General features: G+C 38.6%; 1 non-coding gene across 1 annotated transcript; it reads left to right on the top strand.

The window, feature by feature from the left end:
• The first annotated feature begins 8696 nt into the window (after positions 1 to 8696).
• On the top strand, positions 8697 to 8837 carry LOC143675122 (U4 spliceosomal RNA). Its single transcript, XR_013171366.1, has one exon. It is a non-coding gene; the product is annotated as a U4 spliceosomal RNA (small nuclear RNA).
• The last annotated feature ends 230 nt before the right edge of the window (positions 8838 to 9067 follow it).

The raw sequence follows: 9067 nt of genomic DNA, 5'->3' as shown, positions 1-9067 counted from the left end.
GAAACATGGAAAAAAATCCCTTGATTTTGCCTAAGAATGTCTGACTTCTGGAAAAATATCACCTTCAAACTCATCTTACTTTCCATGTCCTTATACTATATAATAGCTAATAATTACAGTTAATGCTTATCATTTTTCTAGGTACCAGGTACTTTGCTAACTTCCTTTATAAATTTTCCCACTGCATCTTCATAATAAGCCCATGAAAGTAGCTGTTATTATCATTCCCATTTGACAGATAAGGACACTGAGACTCTGAGGAGTGACGTGGCTTTCCAGTTTCATGTATTAATTTAATGGAAGAACCAAGAGACAAATAAGTTGAGTTCAAGACCAACCATGTGTTCTTACCCAGTATGTTCTACTTCCTTCCCAAAACGGCCCTGCTAATCTGGATTGACCATCCACAGTGACATCTAACTCTCCCTGGCTCTTGCCTCACTGAGGCAATCCCTCCAAGCTCCATGGATTCTCACTGCCAAATACCTCTTGACAATGCTTCTTGTAATGCCACTGTCCTAGTACAGACTCTCATCACCTTTCACTGGGCAGGAGCTCCTAATCGACCTGTCAGATCTGAATCTTTGCCAAAGAAAATCTGTTCTCTATTCTGTATGTTTTCTTTTTCTTTCTTTCTTTTTGTCACGTTCTACTTTGATCATATTATCCTTTGTTGAAGAATTTTCAGGGAAAACACATTTCATATCAGACCAAGATCAGATTCCTTTGTAAGATGTTCAGTGTTTTCACAATCTGACACCAACCCATCTCTCAAGACTACTTTCTGGCAAGTCTCCACCACCATCCCTATACACCATTCATACTAGAAGAATGTTCATTCTATAATGCATTTTTACATTTTGTTTTGTTTTGTTTTTTGTTTTCTGTTTTGGCATGGGCAGGCTCTAGAAATCGAACTCTGGTCTCTGGCATGACAGGCAAGAATTCTGCCACTGAGCCACCTTTGTACCACCTTATAACGTATAGAACAGAATGGCTTTTTAAAAGGGAAATTTAATAAATTGCTAGTTTACAGTTTAAAGGCCAAGATAATGTCCCAATTAAAACAAGTCTATAGAAATGTCCAATTAAACACATCCAGAGAAAGATACCTTGATTCAAGAAGGTCGATGAAGTTCAAGGTTTCTCTTTCAAGTGAGAAGGCACATGGCAAACATAATCAGGGCTTCTCTCTCAGCTGAAAGAGCATATGGCGAACACGTTGTCATCTGCTAGCTTTCTCTCCTGGCTTCCTGTTTCAGGAAGCTCCCCAGGAGGCGTCTTCCTTCTTCATCTCCAACGGTCGCTGATTTGTCGACTCTCTGCTTCGTGGTGCTGCAGCATTCTCTGCTGTCTCTGAATCTCCTCATTCTCCAAAATGTTTCCTCTTTATAGGACTCCAGAAACTTATCAAGACCCACCCAAATAGATGGAGACATGTTGTCACCTAATCCAATTTAACAATCACTCTTGATTAAATAATATCTCCAGGGAGATAATCTGATTACAGTTTCAAACATACAGTATTGAATAGGGATTATTCTACCTTTATGAAATGAGATTTTGATTAAAACATGGCTTTTCTAGGGGACATACATCCTTTCAAACCAGCACACCATCCTCTTCCTTTTCTTTGGCAGAGCAGATCTTTTCACTAGGTCACAGTTTCCAGAAGGGTGATCTATAGCTGAAACACAAGTATCTTGACTTCCAGTATAACTTGCTATGATTTATCCCTTAACAATTCTTTTCCCACATGATCAATGACAGTATTGGGCTGTTTGGTTTCTAAATTTCCATGCTTTTGTTTTGTGGGATGAAAGGATTATAGGTCATGCAGGCATTTATGTTATGCTCTAGGAAGAGCTCAGGGAACTCTATGTGAGGGTCAGTATGATCTTATTTGGGGCAAGAACAAAATGGGTGTAAAGCAGAATTTTTTGTCTTTTGGCCAGCCACTCCACAGACAAGGTAACCACTCAATTCAAAGTTTTCTTAAAGGATTTCTAGTTTCACTCTCTCTCCAGTATAAAACTTCCCTTCACGGCATCCTTTCTAGTTACTAATTCATTCCTTCCTACAATTCCTCTAGAATGAAAAGCTCACTATGCCTCCAACTCCCAACCACAGTAGCAACTGCCAGTACTAGATAGCTTCAATGGGCCCCTAGATACCCTGAACCAAAATCTACTTCCATCTAACTTCAACCCATAGATGTCATTCTACCTTGGAGGCACACTGAAGGATTGCAATCTTTCTTCCATGTCATTGTCAGTTTTTAAAAAGACATTTGAAAACATATCTTGTGCAAAGCAAAGTACATTCCAACCGTGAGCCTTTCTCTCTCTTCCTCTCTCTTCACCATAAGATTATTTCACCCAGGAACTAACTCTCCAATAAGGAGGCCTTTCTCAGATGAATGGTCATCAAAGGAAAGTAAATGTGCTGACATATAAAATCATGGGCAGAATATTTTCTGGGAAAGTGTGGCCTTCAAGAGGTCAATGCAGAGATATTCCAGTTTCTGAAGATTGAGTTGGATTTTGTTAATGGCTTGAGTTTCTTGTGGATAGGGAGAGCTGCAATTGACAAAAGTAAAGGGGCTTTCAGCCAAAATTTTGATAGATTTGCCCACAGGATTTAACATTGGAAAGTGAGTTGACCCAGGTGTCTGCTGCCTGATGTCATAATCAGGCCTTGACTGAGCAGGCAGGGGGCATTTTTTTAATCTAATGCAAGAGTAATTAAATCTTATTTCATCTTGACAGGCATATAACAGGAGTGCTGTTTGGTTGGAAGGTTCCCCTAAAGCAAACATTCTCTTTGTTTTCCTTAAACTCTGTCACTTAACCAATGTGATCTAAACAGGTCACTTAACCTCTTTAAATCTAATTTTTTCCTCATTTGTAAAATTGCAATGATAACATTTGTCCTGTTTATCTTGTAAAGTCCTCACTGCCTGGAAACATTCTTAGTCCTTCTCTACCTGGTCAATCCCTATCCACCCTTCAAAATTTGGTTAAGCCATAACTTCCTTGGAGAAACTTCCCCAGATGTCCTGATTTTCCCCAAACTAGGGTGGGTCCTCCATTGAGACATCCTGATAGCATGACATGTTTGCCTTTATGTAGCACTCATGCTTCTGGAACTGTGTGCTTAATTCTGAATCCCCTTTGGACTGAAAAATATATGAAAGAAAGAAACATATCCATCCTTTTCTCCTGCTTAGCCAGAACTCTTCTTATTGTCTGATTCCCAGTTAGCAACTCATAAATACTTATTGAAAGAGGAAATAAGCTTTAAAACTGATAAATAGAAATACAAATCTAGCAGAACGTGATATTCATCTATAAACAAACATTTCAATGTAATGGATAGTGTTAATTTTTTTTTCTTTACAAAAAATAGATTTTCACTAGGTATTGACAAAAGAAAATGACAGGCACAGCTGTAAAAGCCAGAGGTCTCCATGGTAGCACTTAAAAAGTCTTTCTAACTTTAAGGGTGGCAGAGCTTCAATGGGACTAAACTTAGATATTCATATATACCTGATTTGAATCAAAATACTCTGAAAGATGGAATGGAGAAGGAGCAGTATGATTTGTTTCTTCCTGACCCAAGATACCTGCTATGTTAAATATCACCTGGGCATTAACCTCTTTTAGCCATACCTCTTTCTCTAGTGTCAACATCAGGACAAATTCCAAGCAAGCTTCCACCTGCTGAATGCAGATGAAATAGGACCCTGTGCTACAAATCATCCACTCACTGTTTATGAATTATTTATCACCAGTGGATGAGATACCTGTGGGAACCTCCTGGGTGCTCAAATACGTGCAACCTAGAAGGGCAGGGGAACCAATAGTCAAAGAGCCACCTCTAACTACGAATATAGTACTCTTATGTGACTATATTGATTACCCCCAAGTAATACCACTTATACCATTGACCACTGGGTCCCTTGCCTAGACCTGGTTCTGTTAGCCTCCATGGCCCATTCAGTGTCTTTCATCTTGTAGGCATAACAATGTGGGACATTTTCATAAACTTAATAGCAACCACTAAGAAGATAATGATCTTTTTGAGAAAAAATAAGTATCATTATTGATGTATCAGTATTAGAAGGTAGATATAAAGACATGAGAGTGAGGGTGACTCTGGTTTTCTCTAAGGAAGGGGAAATGTAGAACAGAGGCAAGGAGATAGCATGACACTGTTTACTGAGAGATGTGATTCCCCTTAATCTTGTCTTTCCAGAATTCTTCTTCTGAAAAGTGATAGCTTACTAAGGTCGTGGTAACAAAGTACCAGAAAATTGAGACTTAAAAAGAGAGAAAATGTTTTCTCTCACAGTTTGGAGGCTGACAGTCTGCTATCAAGGTGCTGTCAGGGCCATGTTCCCTCCAAAGGCTCTCGGGAAAAATTCTTCTGTGGTTGCTGGAAATCCTTGGCATTCCTTGTAGCTGGATCACTCCAATGTCTATTTTTGTCTTCACGTGAACATCTTTCCAGTGTGCATGTCTTCTCCTGTTATTATAAGGACACGAGCCACTGGTATGACCTCATGTGAATTTGGGTTTTTGCATTTGGCTTTCTGTTTTGGTTAGATTCAAAGGCACTAATGACTGTTTTTCCAATAATCAAGATGGCATTAACAGTCCCTATCATGAATTGGCAATAGAGATAGACAAAATATCACTATTTGATTCTGCTAATCATACTCTTACATGAGGCAAATCTCTGGATGACAGTATTTTTGACACCTAAGTTTTGTGGAGTTAAAAGGTATAATGATGTAGGCTGTTTTTTTGTAGATATGCTGGATACAGTTATGAAAGAAAGGGATGAGCTAAAGACTTCAAATTTGTAATTTATGAAAGATGTGAAGTTTCTAGAAAAGATATAAAAATATGAAAGAAAATCTTATTTCCTATAGTCCCAGACTTGATATCTCTGAAAGCCAGACCCAAAGTTTCATTGTGTGAGTAGCAGATTTACAATGTAAACGAAATTCTTAACCTTGCATGATGTCTGCTGTTCAAGTAAGGACATTGCTTGGAAAAGAATGCGATCCAAAATTTGGAATGGGGACATATGTGTTGATATTGATGGCAGTGGGGACATTGAAACTCTGGATTCTGCTGAGTTTTTGCTAGATAAACCTGTAATAACCTACCCTAAGTAAACAGGCACCCAATCTCTAGCCTAAACTGATGAGACGGCTACCCAACCTCCAGCCAGCCTTGAGTAAACAGCTTTCCAACGTCTAGTCTGCCATCCAACCTCCAACTGAAGAGATTAACACTTCAGTCCCTGCTAAACCTGTAACCACTTCCCCTGAGGAAACAGCTCTCACTCTTCTGGCTGGAGAAATTAATCCTGTTTCACCAGATGAAATTGCAATGGAATGTCCTGAAGTAATTAACTTGAAAGATACTTCTAATTCTTTTCATGACCCACAAGATCTCTTTTCTTCACTAGACCAAGTTCCAACAGGCCCTGAAAAGTGAGGTACATAGTGTGACTCATGAGGAGGTACACTATATCAAAACAGTGGCGTAAGTTTTCCAATTTACATCAAGGAAATCAGGGGGATATGTGTGGGAATAAGTTTTAACTGTGTGGAATAAAAGTGGTAGAAACATAAAGTTGGATCATGTTGAATTTATTCGTATGGGCCCACTAAGCAGAAATTCTACATTCAATGTTGTAGCTTGAGGGGTTAGAAAGGGCATTAACAGTTTGGGTAGTCGACTGAAAAATAGATCAAAAGGAGGCCAACATTACCTGCCAGAACTGCCCTGCTAAAGTGTAGATGAAGTGATCCAAAAGCTTAGAGAGACTGAAATTAGGTAGAGTGGATTTATCATGGAGAACCTATTCATATATCCCAGGAATGTCTAGAGGACTGTGATGGCATGAATATTTCTTCCTTTCTTTGTGTTAAGTATGTTTGTATCTGTACATAAAGAAAATATCTTTGTTTTCTTCTCTATCTTATCGTCTTATAATATGACATAGGTTGTATTGTTTATGTCATAGCATTTAAGTTATAGGATATATTTTAAGAATGAATATTACTCAAGGACGTTCACCTTATTCTGGAGAGATACAGTATGTTTCCAGTTGTACACAGGGCAGTTGAGCATTGTTAAATGAAAAATATGTCTGTTATTGTGTTCTATTTAGAGACTAAGATAGTTTAAGGTGATGTATATAGCTGTCACTTTGACCAGTTGAAGACTGTGATGGCCAGGTTCAGGTGTCAACTTAGCCAGGTGTTGGTGCCCAGTTATCTGGTCAAGTAAGAACTGACCTAACCATTACTGCAAGCACATTTCATGGACTTATCATCAATCATCTGATTGCATCTATGACTGATTAGATCTACAATCCAATAAGGGGAATGAATACGTTCTGCAGTGAGAGACATTTAATCTAATCAGTTGATAACTTTTAAGGAAGAGGTAACACCTTCAGCAGTCACGAGAGAATGTTCATCTCTACTTCAGCCAGCCAGCCTCTCCTGGGGAATTCATAGAAGACCTTCATCAGTATTGCCAGCTTGCAGCCTGCCCTACTGAATTTGGACTCATGCATCCATAGAGTTGCATGAGACACTTTTATAAAATCTCATATTTACAGATATCGCCTGTTGGTTCTGTTTCCCTAGAGAACACTGACTAAAACAAATACTTATTGCATTGATGTATTGGATTCTGTCAGATTCTTCATCTATGGATATGTTCTATGATTTTTATTTTATCCTTAGCTCTGTTAATATGATTGATTCCTTAATATTGAACCATCCTTGCATTCTTGGAATAAATCTCACTGGGTAATTATATATTTATTGTAATACGTTGCTATTAATATTTTGACATTGATAATCACAAAAAACATTGTTCTGTATGCTAATTTTTTGGTGCCATCCTGGCTAGTTTTTGGAACTTTATGCTTACTTTATAAAATGAATTTGAGAAGGCAAGGCAAGATGGTGGTGTTCAGAGGTGTGGAATTTAGTTAATCTTCTAGGGTAGCTAGTAAATAGCTAAAAACTGTCTGAAATGACTGTTTGGGTGACAATCATAACTGGACATACATCATACACCAGTCTTGAACAGATGGAAGGGCTGAGATCATAGCATAGAACTGTAAGTAAAGTCTCCCAAACTGGAGGCTGGCACCCCTTTCCCACTGGCACAGAAGGCTGTTTTGGAGACATTTCCCCATGGGAAAAAGAAGCAGTCTCTACTAGGAACTATGCAAGGAGAGCTTAAACAAGCTCCAACTGCAGATTTCATTAACAAATTTGGACTGCTGAATACAAGCTCTGAGCACAGATAAACCTAGCACAAGCATGAAAAGAATCCTAAGGTCTTTCCCAGCAAAGAGTAGGTGAGGCTGACATAAAAAAAAAAAAAAAAAATCACATGATTCTGGAGTTGGCTGAGTTCAGAATACTGGAAAAGGGCTGTGTCCCAAGAAAAAGGGCACATACATCCAGGTACAAATCTGTTTCTTGATTGGTGAATGTGGGGAACTGGGGACCAGCTCTGAAAAGGAATTTTTTAAAACTATTCTTAGCAGCCCATTTAAGAAAGCCTCAGGCACTTTCAATTGTTATCTCTGACCCAGGCAAGGGCACAGTTAAGGTACATCTAAAAGACAAAGTACTAGTCAGGTGAAAGGTAATTCCCTAAAGGGCATACCTTCCCCAAAGAAAGGAGGAGGTACAAAGGGCCCAGCACAAGTGGCAGCTCTCATTCACAGATTACAGACTGCAGGGACTTGAAAATAGAAACAGCTTAAGCTCACCTCCTACCTCAGCTCTGTCTCAACCACAACCCTGGCAGACATACTCTGTTGAGAATTAAAGGCACTGCACCACTTTACATTGGTGAGAAACTGAGGGCTTACAAGTGTCAATTGCTGCATAGGATAGGAAAAGCATGGTGTCAAGAGACTTCACAGGAAACTGGCAACCTGCTGGGTCTTATCCTCAGGAAAACGTGATACTGATAACACCCTCCTCCTGAGAACTGGGCTTCTTTTGTCTGGGAAAATCTGATTGGGGTTGATCATATCTGGGAAGACTCTCCTCAGAAAAAGGTTCCATGTGGGCAGGACAAAAACCATAAAAACAAGAGCTGAAAAATTCTGATCAGTTAAACAGAAGCTATGCTAAAGGCCTAGAATAAGTTGAGCTGAATGCCAAAGAACAAATAAAGAAGAAAGACAACAAGCAAGAAAACCCTAGGTAAAAGATGGAAAATGAGCCCCAGAATAAACTAATCAAGGAAACCAAACACCTAGATGCCAGCAAAAAACACAAGTCATACTATAAAGCATGACAATATGGCCCAGTCAAATGAATAAACTAACACTTTAAATGAGATAGTTGAACCAGCTAATTAAAGGTATTCAAACATGCTAAAACAAATAAAAAATCAAATCAATGAAGGAAATATATGGCAAAAGAGATGAAGGATATAAAGAAGATAGTGGGTGGCCATAAAGAAGAACTAGAAAGCTTAAAGAAACAAATAGCAGAACTTATGGGAATGAAAGGAACAATAGAAGAGATGAAAAACACAATGGAGACTTGCAACAGCATATTTAAAGAGGCAGAAGATAGGATTAGTGATCTAGAGGACAGGACATCTGAAATCCTACACACAAAAGAACAGATAAGGAGCTTTGCGCAGTGGCAGTATCATAGCCAGTGAGGTTTATCCGAGGCGTGATTATTGCTAATTGAAAACTTTTCCCAATACCCCGCCATGATGACTTGAAATATAGTTGGCACTGGCAATTTTTGACAGTCTCTATGGAGACTGAGCAATTCTGTATTAAAGAAAAGAGTATTTAAAAAAAAAAAACAGATAAGGAATAGAATGGAAAAATATGAGCAAGGACTCAGGAAATAATGAATGTCAACATGAAGTACATGAATATATGTCCTAAGGACATCCCAGAAGAAGAGAAAGGAAATGGGGCAAAAGAATAATGGAGGTAATAATCACTGAAAATTTCCCAACTCTTATGAAAGACATAAATTATAAAT

The sequence above is a fragment of the Tamandua tetradactyla genome, chromosome 2, assembly GCF_023851605.1.
Source record: "Tamandua tetradactyla isolate mTamTet1 chromosome 2, mTamTet1.pri, whole genome shotgun sequence".
NCBI classification, from domain to species: Eukaryota; Metazoa; Chordata; class Mammalia; order Pilosa; family Myrmecophagidae; genus Tamandua; species Tamandua tetradactyla.
This window is presented reverse-complemented; position numbering and strand designations above follow the sequence as displayed.